The sequence below is a fragment of the Tetranychus urticae genome, chromosome 3 (assembly GCF_039701765.1).
Source record: "Tetranychus urticae isolate SD_2017Ah chromosome 3, NJAU_TeUrti_SD_1.0, whole genome shotgun sequence".
Classification (NCBI taxonomy): domain Eukaryota; kingdom Metazoa; phylum Arthropoda; class Arachnida; order Trombidiformes; family Tetranychidae; genus Tetranychus; species Tetranychus urticae.
Genome location: NC_142960.1, coordinates 3,408,361 through 3,423,526, shown reverse-complemented (window position 1 = coordinate 3,423,526; position 15,166 = coordinate 3,408,361). Strand labels below are relative to the sequence as shown.

The 15,166-nt window shown below is 30.8% G+C and overlaps 2 long non-coding RNA genes across 2 annotated transcripts; both read right to left on the bottom strand.

The window, feature by feature from the left end:
• Positions 1-2,504: 2,504 nt before the first annotated feature.
• On the bottom strand, positions 2,505-4,348 carry LOC112539944 (uncharacterized). The gene is made up of 2 exons (XR_003083949.2): positions 4,209-4,348; positions 2,505-4,139 (listed from the first exon to the last, which is right to left on the bottom strand). It is a non-coding gene; the product is annotated as an uncharacterized LOC112539944 (long non-coding RNA).
• Positions 4,349-11,804: 7,456 nt separating this feature from the next.
• Positions 11,805-13,765, bottom strand: LOC107371873 (uncharacterized). Its single transcript, XR_001570913.3, has 2 exons — positions 13,477-13,765; positions 11,805-13,260 (listed from the first exon to the last, which is right to left on the bottom strand). It is a non-coding gene; the product is annotated as an uncharacterized LOC107371873 (long non-coding RNA).
• Positions 13,766-15,166: the final 1,401 nt, after the last annotated feature.

Below are 15,166 nucleotides of genomic sequence, written 5' to 3'. Positions count from 1 at the left end.
CACTATCACTTTCTAATAGTGAATACAGATTTTGCTAATTACGCCGGAGAAATGAAAATTTCATTTATTATATTTAGTTTGGATTCACAACTGAAAAAATAAATTTTAAAAATGTTGTTTTACTACATTTTCATTTACTCGACATGGAGAAATCTCCTGTCATTTTCCTATTTTTCATTTTTTTTGCTTGTACAGAATGTTGGAAATACATTAAATTAGCAATTGGAAGTCAGTTGATCATGAATTGACACACAATGTTATTATTGAATAAATTTAAACCAGAGACTAGATGAACACAATATTGAACAAAAGTAAAAATATCTGAAAAAACATCAACTGTAATTAATGTAAGCTCTTGTAGCAAAACTGAAATGAACATTACAATTTGTATTATGATTGCTAAAGATTGAAAATTAGTAGAAAGGGTTAAAAGTGAGGATGGTTTAACAGGTGAGTTTACATTACTTATCTGCTGTAATTATAATAATAATAAAATCTATGACATCAAATTAATGTTGGCTCTTGTAGCAAACCTGTAAGGAACATCACCATTTGTATTATGATTAAGAGTTACCCACAATTGTCAGTAAAAATAGTTACCAGAAACCAGATGAACACAAGCAAGTGAGTGAGAAAATTGGTGCACAATTGAAAATAGTTTGTTTTGGTTGCTTCTGATCATTTTGTCTATGCTTTTAATGGTACATTTTGTTTAACTCATTGTAATGAACATCATCATTCAATTCGTTTGATGGTTGCTAAAAAAGACAACAAAAGTTAGCAATGAAAGCTAAACGCTTAATGAAAGCTATTGGCTGTAGATAAATGACATCAACAGGTAAGTAGATAAGGGAATGGTTAACGAAGTGAGTATTCGAATACTCGATAACTCGATAATTTTTGAATATGAATAGTTTTATTCGAGTATCACAGATATCCGAATACAAGTATTCGGATAAAAAAATATTCGAATAGGTATTCGAATGTAAATAATCAGCAAAACTTTCAGTTCAAGTTAACGATATCTTTGGGTTACAACAGTAGGCTTTTGACATGATGTACAGATTGTCACCACAGCAATGCAATGAAAAACAAATCGACGAATTAAAACAATTTACTCTCCTATTCATGCAATTTATCTACAACCAATAGCTTTCATTAAGCATTCAGCTCTCACCCAGTCAACTTTGTAACCCAATGTACAATTTGTTGAAGTTCAACAAACTACATGAGCAAATAGTTATGATTTTCCAGTGTCAAATTATACCATGAGTGTTGGATTAAACCATTTCAATCTATTAGTTGAGTTCATTACAGTCAATCCATTGTGATTTGAGATTTTTGGTGAAATTTTGATCATCGCTATGTTAACACACCATTTGGGATAAAGACCAATGTTAAGACCAAGAACCATTTACTCATCTATTTACCTGTTGACGCCATTTACAGCCAATAGCTTTCATTAAACGTTTAGCTATAATAGCTAGATTTTGATGTCACTTTTTAGAAATCATCATGTAAATTGTATAATGACACTCATTTCAATGAGTTGAACAAAACGTACCATTAAAAATCATAGACACAGTGATCAGAACTCACCTGATAAACCTTTTTCAATCTTTTTTTTTCCTTTCTTAAGTTCATCTAGTCTCTCGTATAAATTTTTTGCTGAGTGCAACACATAAACTCCCCAAATCAAATCATTGAAAGACTCAAATTATTTATAAAAAATCACCGTAAGGATGAGAAAAAACCAAAAATTTTCTCTAAACGACACTCTGCTACTTAATTGAATTCAACACTTCGATATCCTTTTTTCCATTGAAGTTTCATTTTTTCAAAACTCTTTGTCTTTACTCGAAAACCAAAATTTTGTACTGTATATGTCCACGATACAACGATCAAACTGACCCAGATTTTCGCCCAAATTTCCTTAGTTAGAGATACGAATTCTGATTAAACGTAAATTTCTCAGTAATCTGAATTCCGAAAAAATCTCTGAATATTTTCGTTGTTGTAGTTGGGAATGGCTTTCATGCTTTAGAAAACTTTAAAACGCGTTTAGTTTGTCCACAATTTTCTCGCAAAAAATTCATTGGCTGACTTTTTATTGTATATTAGTAAAATAGTAGCTCATGTAGTCTATTGAATTGCAACTGATTATATTAATAATATGAACACTAAAAAAATCAAACCTTTACTAACAGAATAACCGAGATTCATTTTTCAAAGCAAGCGCTTCCCACAGATACATCCTGATGAGTTGATAAGTTGTCATTGTTTTTAAATTTGCTATCCAAATCTACCAGTTTCCAAACAGTCAGTGAGGGAAAATCCAGCAAAGATGATGAACTTGGAAGGAGATTGAATAATTATGATTGTCAATATCAGATTCTTCATACGCAATAAACAGTTAAAATTAGCAAAAAATGCATGGACTTTCATCATGACAATCAATAGAGAACTGATTAGACTGTTCTTAATATTTTGCTTCAACTTATCAATTCAAGTTTGAATAACATTTTATCATTTCTATTACAATGGTTGAATAAAACAATGGATTAAAATGAACAGTTTTACAATAAAATGAAGAAGCTTAGTTAAATATTGATGAGTTTACCGCATTGATTAAAAACTCTTCACTTTATAATCAACCTTTCAAGTGAATTATCAATAAAAGTTTTTCCCAATTTTGTTGAATTCAGTGTGACAAAATTAACATTTTCACCATGAAAATCACGACTGAAGTGAAAGTTGACAGCATCACGAAATCCATTTTGATTTGGTTCTTTGGATTATTCATTGTGTTGGATGCTCTTTTTCTGGTCATGTCGATCATTGTTCTTGATTCCATCCTTATTTATTTCAGCCTCATAAAAGTTTTATTCGATGGACTCATGTTGACGGCAATTATTCTTCAATGGAGACTCTACTTGAGAATCTGTCGATTCATTATGTGCTTCGTTGCAGCCGCCATGACCGGTGCAGTCGAGGGAAAGAAAACAAACTTTGTGATGTACATGGAAAAAGTAGCAGATTTCGATAAGCATGTTGAGATTGTTTTCTGGGTGTTCTACCTCATTTACATAGGCATCAGTTTTATCTCAGCCAAACTTGTTGGTAAATACACTGGCCAGTTGAGAAGGGCGCGTAAAAAGCCAGTCAATCCTGCACCTGAATGTTCAATAATCCAAGTGAGCTTTTCTCCATTGAATCAACCTTGATTCGCTTCACTCCAGACCGGGTCTTGGTGACAACATTACAAAATCAATTTTGAAGAAAACTTTGTTTGATTCGTCATGTTTGATGGTCTTTGTCCCGTTTCAGTCGGTGTTGGTGTCGACTGTAAACTGCTTCTTGTCTCTACATGTTTTACTTTGATGGACTCATGGTGATGATTATCATTAATCAATTGAAATTTTCGTTTAAAATTTTGTCAAATCATCATCTTCATTATGAGCTGACTTAATGTGAGCAACTGCGGCAAAGAAGAGCAACATTGAAGTTAAAGATGAAGATCATTTTCGTTTGGATCACATCAAAGTTTTCCATGAATCTAACTGTGAACTAATGAAACCTTTTTGAGATTGAACACAGCTTACTGTACAGAAACACATAGAATAACTTGTAGAGAAAAATATAATTTATCAAATGTAAACTCACTGTAATGAATTCTTGAATTAAAATGATCCAAATTAAAACCCTCTAGACCTAAACAACATTAAAAACCCATAATTGCAATATTTGGCACAATCAAAACCATCATGTAAAACAATCTCGATACTTCCAAATAAGTTGATCAATTGTTACTCCCATCAAGTGATGCATGAAAAACACCTCAAAATTTAACGGAAAACAAGTAAATTCCCTCTGAATTCAATTGAATTCAATTTTATCAGCCTCTTTAATCTCAACCAATTTGATCCTCAGAACTGATTAATTTACCAATTTTTTATCATCAGCCATTTTCTATGGGAGTTAATTCTCAATCAAACCAGAAATCAAAATGAATCGCTTTCATTTGAAATTCCAGTTCCAATTGGCATATTTTGTTCCATGTTCTTCACCTCTTCGATCAGTCTTGGACACATATTGACATCAATTGAACAACAAAAGAAACTTTTTGATATAAACTTATCCTAAAAGTTGATAGAAAAAGAAAAATTGTAAAAATGGAAATAAAATTTTTCTCATCCCTCAACCTTTACCTCAGACTAATTATTGTTGCCCTTGTTAGTTTCACCGATTAATCTACTCAACTGGGTTGTGGGTTGATCATCAACTTGACCACTGTTTAACACAATGGACAATCAGTATCAACATGAGGTAAGAAAGAACTGAATCAAAGCAACAACTAAAGTTATGTAAAATATTAAAATTAGCTGAACACGTTGGTAGGCAAGATGCATTGTCTTCACTTTGCATATGAACCAAGGTTAACGATTGATCTTCAAACTCAACCTTGCAAGCGCAATGTTAACAGATTTGTGATCAAGTTATAAGATTGGCGAAAGTGACTGATAAGATTGACAGATACAATTTAAAACTGGATGATGGATCATCGCAAGATGATCAAAAGATGAATGCGTAACCAAGTAACCTCCTCAGGCCTTAAGGTCACCAGCAACTACACAAAAAAAGTGGTTGAAAACCACAACTACAAAGGCTTTTGAAGAGGTTAGAAAAAAAGGAAAAAGAAAAAGAATACCAAAGAAGAGCAAAAAATTTAATCTCTTTACCTTTTTTCAGATCATCTTTAACCTCAACTTTTCTTTTGATCGTCATCAATATCTTCATCTCTTCTCTTTCATCTTTTCTCATCTTTACCTTGTTGATCTGCTCATCTTGATTATCGTTGTGATCAACAGCAAACAACAGCCATTTAAGCTGACATACGATATCAAATTCATTGTAAGGGAAAGCAAAACATGCAATCAACTAATCATTGGATTCATTTAATTGACTTCTCTTCATGATAATCAAAGCGTTTTTTACCTTTGATTAAGAAACATCATCATCAACTGTTGGATCAACCAAGTTTTGATAAACTGTGAAACAATCAAAGTTCACTTTTGGTGGCTTCTTCTTTTCCTTTGCCAACTATTTTCAGGGAATCGCTTTAATTGATCACAAGTGACTGATGATGTTGATGATTATGATGATCAAGAAAATGGCTAAACATTTCAAGAAGTTAACTCTAACTTTCACTTCTTCCTCCTTCAACCCGGCTTTATACCTTTAAGCAGAATGCAACATTTTTTGCCTTAAATCATCTTTTAATTTACCTTGACTAAACCACCGAGTTAACGTTACAATGTTGTTCACTTTGATTAAGACATCAACAAACGTTTAGCTTGAAACTAAATCAAAATTTACAACAATTTAAGTTCATTAATTTTGCTTGACAATCGATAGTTGATAAAATGGTAAAAATGTTTGAAAAGGCAAAGCAACAATTAACGTTCAAAAAGTGGTAAAATACATTTTTTATCAAGCTAACAACATTTAATTGATCGTTTAAAGTTGCTTTTTTTCTGATCGCTTTTTCTTTTTAGTAGAATCAAACAGATTAATCAACTTAATTGTACTATTAAATCGAAAGAAAAAGAAGAAGAAGAAGCAAAAAATGAAATCAACTAATTGTAATCAAAACGTCATTAACCATTACAAGGAAATGATAACGTTCGTGTTACAGTTAGAATCGGAAAAACAAAGGTTAATCTAATGATAATTATCGATAAATTTAAAGCTTTCAACGCCAATCCACAAAACATAAATTTTGCTCTAAAATTGTGCCCGAACTGAACGGCTATCAAGGAAAAATTTAACGGAACATGAAAGCAATGATTAAACTGTATTCACGAAAAATAGTCAGAACTTTAACGGAATTCTGGTTTCTAAGAAATTCGTTTAAATAGATAAATGGGAAAAAATGCGGTATCCGTATTTGAGTTTGAGGAAAAACTCTTATTCAGGTTGATGCTTTATTGTTAGATTATGTGCAAAACCTTGTCTTTCGAGTAAGATTGAAGATTTCATGAACTTCGAATGTGCAAAAGAAGATCTGTCTTAAGAGTTCAATTTTCTCAAAGACTGTCGATCAGAGGAATTTTAATAACACAAATGAACTCAATTTTCCTACCTTATAACCAACAACCAACTCCAACAAAAAGTTTTACATGTGGTTAAAGAAAGTCTTTAAATGAAACTTATCAAAGTGACAAAAACTAAAGATTTAAACTTTTGAGTTTCGCATTCGTACGATGGTTTTTTTCGATAAGAATTTGAGTATTTTAATGTAGATCGATTGTATCTTAATCAGTGAAATGCACTTTATTGATCAGTCATGATCGCCGGATCCGCTCGTTAATCATAACAACACAACTGAGGTAAATGCAAATTAATCAAATTGGCAAAACAAACGAAATTGAATGAAAAAGTTGAATCTAAAAAATGGAAACTAAAATTTTCGATGAAAATCTTTCAATATCAACATGAACCTTAAATTGACAAATCAATGAATGTAATGAAAAGTGAAATCGTGAGATTGAACAATTTACTGATCAACTCAACAACATATCATTATTGGCTTAATTATTGAAGCTTCAAGGGTAAATACAATCAAAAATGGTTTAAACAATTTAGCCTTACAAAAATGAATAATTGACAAATCAACAAATTTAAAATTAATTGATCCAATAAAGAAAATATGATTATCACGAAAAATCTGAAACGGAAATCTTTTCCAATCAACTTTGGACAATTATCAGGTTTGGATAATGATCAATATTAACTGATAATTTTTCATCTCATGACCATCCATCCATTATTACCTTTAATCATCATCATTATCATTCCAGTTGATTGGCACGATTCAGGTACAATTGAAATGCGTTAAATTTAACACTCAAAGGTAACACGATAATAGCAGAGTAAACAATATCAACAGCGATCACAATCGCGATAATTAAACATTAATTTCCTAATCATTTGACCATAATCTTGATCATCATCTTCATCATCTTAATCGCCATCTAAATCATCGTCTAAATCATTCTCTTAATAATAATCAGTTTGATCAGTTTCTCAATAATCTTGATCAAAAGAGTGAAAAAAGTGATTTTCAAGATTCGATTTTTTTCTCCTCAAAATGTTCCTCAGTTTATTGACTTTTGATTCTGGAAATGAATTTAAATGATCTCATTGATTAACATGGTAATTAATGATGATTTTGATTCTAGTTAAAAATGTAAATCTATTTAGCAAATCAATTTAATTGTCATTTAAAGAGAGCAAATTAAAAGTTTAACCAAATTAGAGACTAAAGTGAAGACCAAAAAGAGTAAACTTTGCTTTCAAATTTTCTTCATTGACTATGTTAATTTGTAATACTTACAGACTTATAAATAACTAACTAATGATACTAATTGCTCGGCCAACAAGCATGTTTAATCATCATATTTAATCATTTTAATCATTCATTTCCATCGTTATAATTGTCATACTGAAAGTTGGAACAAGTTGAAATTCAAAAAAAAAAGAGTTTCAAGGGTTGCCTTTAAGGTTAAACATGGCAATTGAAGTTATATTCAACTGAAACCGAAATAAACACCAAACCCAAACACAGTTCTCAATAAATGATGATCATAATTAAATTAATTTTAATCAAATTTGATTCCACTCCTTATCCAACTCTATCATCATCATCACAATCATCATAACCACAATCATTGGAAGCAACCTCTTGCCTCTTAAAGACGTTTAATGACAATTAGACGTCGTTTGCGTTCAACGCTGGATAAAAACATAAAACACAAACCTACACTTGTGCATCAGTTTGGGTCATTAATAATCAACTTTGAATGCTAATGATTTAGATGAAAACAGTTTGTAAATCATGTAAATTGATATGCAAGTTTAGTCAAAGTGGGAAGCCTTTTAATTTGGTAAATGTTTTCACAATTGACAATTTAACGCCGTTTAGATTTAAGGCCAAAGTAAATAAAATCGCGTCTCACAACTCGCTTTCATCATCAATCATTACAATGAATTTATTTACTCAACTTTTATACTATCAAACTAATCAACTTGAGATCATTTATTATTATTTGTATTATTAACATTCAAGCTCACTGTGTGTTTATTATCAACAAAAATAATCATTATCATCATTATTAACCTTGTTATTATTATCAAGTGTCCAAGGTTGGATGTTGGGTATTATATATTTACCTGCAGGCAAAAGTTTTGTGTGCAATAACAAAAAGGCAAAGGAAACGATTTTCTTGGCTAATGTAATATCTCTTTTTTTTGCAAGCTAATTGTTCGTGAATTAACTAACTGAAAATTAATGAAGATACCAATGAAAATAAAAGTAAAAAATGAGCCAAGATTCATAATTGTGCGCAAATCTGGTGAGGTTAACCAAAGGGTGCTTACCCTTTGTTAACCAGCTATTGAACGATTACAAATTTAACCTTAATGGATTCAAGGTTAACCCAATGGTGAATCAATTTGTCAAGATGACTTGGCGGGTTAGGTTAGGTTTGGTTAGGTTAGGCTTATCAGCCTTTATCGGGTTGTCTTGCATTATTATTGTGACATCTTGTAAAGTAATGAAACGATGATCACATCGGTAATTATTTGTTTGACTAAAAGTTTATTTGTTGATAAACTTTTCATTTAAGTTTGACTAAAAGTTTAACTTTGCAATTGAAATAGTTAAGGTTAAAATGATTGACTTGACTAATTTCAAGTTTAATGGCCATCATCGTATCTTGCAATATAATTGTGACAAGTTTTTAAACTTGATGACTGAGCATCGATCATCATTTGCATGACTAAGGTTAATTTCATTTTATGATAAACTTTTCGCGGTTAACACAATTTTAAATGTTCATCACTTGAGTTTTATTGCTAGCTTGATGGAATAATGTTCAGAGCTGAAATAGATTCAAGCTGTCATCGTGTTATTTTGCATTATTATCGTGTAAACAACTTGTTTGGACAAAACGCATTTCATGTAAAATTAATACCTGCTGAGTAAATTGATTGTAAATCTCGCTTTTCATCAAAAATCGATGTTAAAACTCAGATGCTCAACCCTTTGAATCAGCTAATTGCAAGATGAAGAGATTTCACGATAAATTGAAAAGTTTTGAATCACGCTAATAGCATGAATTTACTCATGTGCATTTCAATTCATATTCAATTTAACTACGAAAAGAATCCACCCAAACGATCGAAAGATTCGGAAATTGAATTTCACCTGCAGATTTGATTGAAACATAAATTCAAAATTCCGAGCATTTCGTTGCTCACTCATAATGCAATCTTGATAAAGTTTTCATTTTAACGAAAAGATGAAAATGTAAAATGTAAAATGTCGCTTAAAATAGTGCCAAAAGCACTAAAAGTTTGCTGCGAAATTGTGAGGTCCGTTTAAAAGTGGAAAAGGTCACAAAAAGATAGAAAATTTTTTAAGTTTTGATATCAAAGTTATCTTGAATGGGTACATGAAGATGGTGGTGACATGATAAAAAAGATTGTTAATAGCGTGACATTGAATCACATCATTTCCACTTTGATGATCATTAAAATAATATCTTGTCCATTATCAGCGAAAAGTAAAAAACGAAATGTTTCAATGAAGAAGAGGAAAAAAAGGAACAAGTTGAATAATTTTTTGATTGCTTTTCCATCTTTAATCCCTCTTAACCATTATCTGTAGATGATGATGAAGATAATAATAAAAAATGTGGCAATTCCCTGAAGCTAGTTTCTCATCATTATCATCATCATCTCAACTATTGAGGCCTACAAATGTTTAATTTTTACACAGAACACAATCAAAAAGGGAATCAGAAAAAGAGGAACGAAGAAAAGTTCCAATGAAACTTGATTGAGCTTGAATAATTAATCGGCAAAAAAACAGTTTTCATTCCTTGCAATGTTAATTACCGCAAACAGTAATCTAAATATCAACAATCAGAATCTTCTTGACAACTCATTTCCTCATTTGCAAATGACAATTAAACCGATTAAAATTTCCAAACTATTTTAAATACTTGACAAGTTCATCAAAGATACGACATAATCAAGACACTGAATAAATTCATTTGAAAAGTTTCACCGAAAGAACGACTTTTCTCTTTTCCCCAAAGATGGCGCTGCTTTGCCACAAAAACTTTTCATTTCAACAAAAACTTTTGTTCATTCAAATGAATTGATTAAACTAATTATCATTGAATTTCAATGAAAAACCATTTTTTTAAACTTTCAATGAATCATGGAATTTTCAATTTCTTCAACTCCATCGAAAGTTAGATAAAGTTTTCGATGAAAGTTTCAGAAAAAGTTTCTTTTCTTTTTTGAATGTTGAGTCAAAGAATCAGAAATTTTTAAATTTAATCATAAATCAGAAGTTTGCTGATGAGAAAAAGAAGCGAAATGAAAGTCAAAATTAATGAATCTGTAAATATATCAATTTACAGTCTTGATCATTAATCCCATTTTAATGGATTAAATTTATCGGTAATGAAAGGATCAACAATTTAAGATGATAATTGTTGAGTTAAAAGTGTTATATTTAACAGTTGAAGTTTGACAACACATGAAATCTAATTAGGAAAAGTTGCTTTATAAATCAATAGATTATATTAAAAGTGGAATGGGAAACGCGGCAGAAAAGGTTGAAAAATATTTGCCCTTAAATAATGTAAAATATTGGACAAAATTGAATCTAAATTTGTTACAATTAGTTGAATGATGTTTAATAAGGCCGTGAGAATGATAATCTCAATCATGGTCAAGCTAAAAGTTAATTGTCGACAGATAAAAAAGAAACGGATTAAAGTAATTAGAAAAAGTTGAGAGAAAAAATTGTTTCTCAAAAAATGAAAAGTTTCAAGCAAATAATGTTAATAGCGTTATAAATAATGATATTAATATTAATCCGATTCAATTGACATTAACTGATCAAGTTGCAAGTTTCAACAATTGCCGGCGAAACACGTTTAACCCTGTTTTTATTCAACAACTTTCAATGTTAACAAATTGTGATCAACCAATAATCGACTGATAATTAGCTGATTAACAAGTCAAATTAGCCATTTGTTTCATTGAATGTGGGTTCAACTTTCATTTCGGTTCATCTTGACTCGCCATTTAAACGGAAGCGTGGGATTAAATTGTAAACGATTTAATCATCTTTAATAAACTTGTTAATCTTCATCTCAACAATCATCTTGATTAGTTTAGTTTTAATATCATTTTCAGTTTCATTAGCTTTGAATAATTTATTTGATTGGAGAAAACGAAATTGCCTTTTTATGCTCTAAAATGAAATCTTTTACAAATTAATCAAATTGTTGAGGTTTAATTTTTTAATCGTGAAACCAATTTTAATCTAAACCATGTTCATGTAGCAATTGGTCAACTCATTGGCAAGTGTTAATTGTTCATGAAAGGTTTGGTTCCTTTTCTCGGTGAAACAAAGGCCATAATTGCTTTTCAACAATTGAACTGGTTCAAATTGCAAGTTTCATATTTAATCGTTTGTGTTCAATTGTAATCATTGTAATCAATAATTTTAGTTTAATCACGACAATACAATGCAGTTAAACATGCTAATCAATATTGATTCATCATTTTTTAGTTCCTCATTTTTCAACCTCACTTTGCTTAAACATTGAAACAATTGAAAGCTCTTCACTCAATCTCATCACACTTCAACTGATCTTACAAATGTTGGAAATACTTGAAATCAATTAACTTGTGATTAGTAAATAAATGCAGTTAATCAGTCCATGATATTAAGGGTTAGTTGGTTTAATTGTTGGTTAAGATTCAGAAAAATTTAAAGTGAAATTTTCTTCTAAAAATGTCATTTTACTGTTGAAACTTGAAACGCATTTAACTGTTTGACTGATATAAGGTCCAGTTTGCTTGTTAAGGAAAATCTTGTTTGTCCATGTTAATTGTTTAGCTTATTGTCTGGTTAATCATTTTCTTGGTTAATTATAAAGAAATCACCATTTTATGTAATTCATTAGCAAGCAAATTGGACAATTTAAAGTTATAATTATTGTCATAATAATGATAATAATAATTGGTTGAAATCTTTGCGTTTTTTCGGCCCTTTTGCGTTCCTCTCCAACCATTTGAACATTGTTTGTTTACCTTGTTTTGTGTGTTTACCTCTTGACTCTACGTGCTAATGGTACTCAATCTGGCTTCCGGTTTTTCCTTTTATTCTTGGTATTTGTCCTTGAAGTTGATGAGGGTAATGATGAGGAAGACAGTGACCCGAAGGGTTAATAGTTGATCCATTGTCCAGGTTAGCCTGGTTGTGTTGGCCGCATTAAATTTGCTCAAATGAATAGGTAAGATGACTGTTAAGATGAATAAGGTTGATTATGATGTTAATAATTATCAATTTTCATGATAAAAATAATGTGATCAAGTAAATTAAGTTGGAACGGATTAAGATGACGGTCAAGATGGAAAATGATTCAACTGTTTTACCAGGGTTGCCGTGTCACGTGGCGGTTCAGGTTTGTTGCGCCCACGCTTGATGCCAATGATATGTTGTAAGTTTACTCTTTCTGGTTAATTGACATTGTCAAAAGTGATTACAATTTGTTTGCTTTGTGGCTCGTGAAAACGCTTGCTATTGATGTGATCAAAAATTAAACAAATTTAAATGTAAATAAGTGAACGACGATGGGGAACCAGTGAATCACCATCCAAATAAACTTGACTCACAAACCTAATTGACCTTAGCAGACTCTTTACTGGCTATCAATCTTTCAACATTGTAATCAGCATCTTATTTCGCCGGTTCCATCGTTGCCATTTCTACTTCAATCAAATGTCGACTCAATCATGTAGACCATCAGTAATGATGAAGCATCCTCAAGAAGTGGTTCTTGCATCTCAATAAGCTTTAAATTTTTCTTCTTGTAACTTGTATTTAAAAGCTGATTAAACTGGAAACCAGTTGAGACAAGAATCAAGGAAAGAAGATATGAAACATGAACATGGATCTGGAAATTGAGAGAAGACTTTCTTTCAGCAGAATAAAAAGGACCTGGAAACAAATGCGTCGACAGAAGCAGCTTTAGAGTCAATATCTGGAGCTAAATTTTCTTACAACCATTCATTTACTTCTTTGATCTCAAAGGCTTATAACAATTTCCATGATCGAGTAGCGTTGAAAACACGTCCGATTCCATAAGCTTTCTGATTCATATGCATAGCCTATGGGGAAAGATTTTGAGATAAAATTTTGCATTAATGATTCGTTCTGATAATAAATTCATGAGATTAACACTCTTTCACTAGATAAGCAGTAATCATTAATTTGAAATTCAATGTTTTCCAACAGTCTTTCTATGCGCATGGAATATTTTTGCGTTAATTTTTGATAGGAGAAATCAAATTGTTGATAGAAATGAAGGCAAATCGAAAGCTTACCTCTAGTTTCCAGAGCATTGAGAGGACAAGATCAGGTCAAAAGAATCACTGGCCGTCTCTTGTTTTTATTTATTGGCCCTTTGATGACAGGAAAATTTGATGAATAAAAGCTGCCATGGCTTGATTGTAGATGTTTAAACATTGAACAGGTGAACTGATCCTTGGTAAGCCACCATAATATACTTAATCCAATAAGCGGCCCTAAATCAAACAAAAAAATTTAAAGACAAATCAATCCACTTTAAATCATCTCTTGGTCAAAGATACTATCGACTGACAAACAAGCTAAAGCGCCTATTACACCCTTTAGTTAAAACCGTTGCCTATTAACCAACAATGGCGCGCTGTTTAAAGTAAACAATGATAACTGTAAAAATGAAAAATGTAAAAATAAATCAAACTTGAAGGTAAAAACGCAACAAAATGTTGATAAATTACCACCAAATGTGGCATAAAAATAAAAAATAAAACATGAATCAGAAAAGGAACCAACAAATGAAACAAAAATTTACATAAACGTACAAACTGACAAGAAATGGACAAAAAAAATCAATTAAATCTCTCAATTTTAACCACAAAAAGGCAAGCAAATGTATTGATTACAATTAACTAACCAAGTGAAAAGAGTCCATTTTGCCTTTACTGTTAAACCAAACAAGACTAATAAACTGTCAACTAAGTTAACAAAAGGTAAACCTTGCCTGTTCATTTGAAAAATTGCAGTTTCACAAAGGTTGACCAACGACAAGCTTCAAGTTTCCATATTTTTCATTCAAATCACATTCAATCATCCAAAATGATGCCTCATCTTCCTCTCACCCTGATCATCATCTCTCATCAATCCTTCCTTCAAAAGTATAATATCATTATGCAAATGAGTCGAGTAAAAAGAGAGTGAAAAAGTCACCAAAGAGAGAAGAGAAAGAAACAAAAAAAAATTGAAAGAAACTGAAAAATGAGGTAAAAACAAGAATCATTCATTATCACGATTTTTACCATTGGAATGATTATTATAATCATTATTTTTCATTGCTTCACATTATTGATTAGATGACAGATTATTGTCATTTCTCGGTGAATCCTTTAATGATAATGTTGAAATGAAAAGGTTAAACCAGAAGTGGACCTTTAATGTGGTCAAACCCTATTTATTATTAATTTTGATTGATAACATTAAACAAAACATTCCAATACAATGTTAATGATAACTTTGTACTCATATCAACATTTAATAGATTGTCAAACTATTTATGTTTCCCTTGTTATTAATAGTCTTCTGTAACATTAAAAGGGTTCATTATTATTCCAAGTAGTGACATTAGTAACATTTTTTTTCTCTTCTTTTTATGATTATGTTGATTATTTTTATTGTTATGACAATTAATATTAGTATAATCATTATTATTATTACTGTTAATAATAATAATGTGAAGTAGGCAAAAAAAGGTAAATCAGTAAAGCATAACAATGAACAAGGTAACACCTTTTTGCCAACCTTTTTTTGCTTACATTTTCAATGGTTCAGTAAATTGATGATTTGAGGATTCATGAATCAAATAATTCATTTTCAATTCAAGTGGCACATCAATGAGAAAGTTAAGATTAAAAGGTTGAAAAAGGTAAATGATAGGATAAGATGGAAAAGGATGGAAAATATCAACATTTCTTTAATCAATATTGATGCTAATTT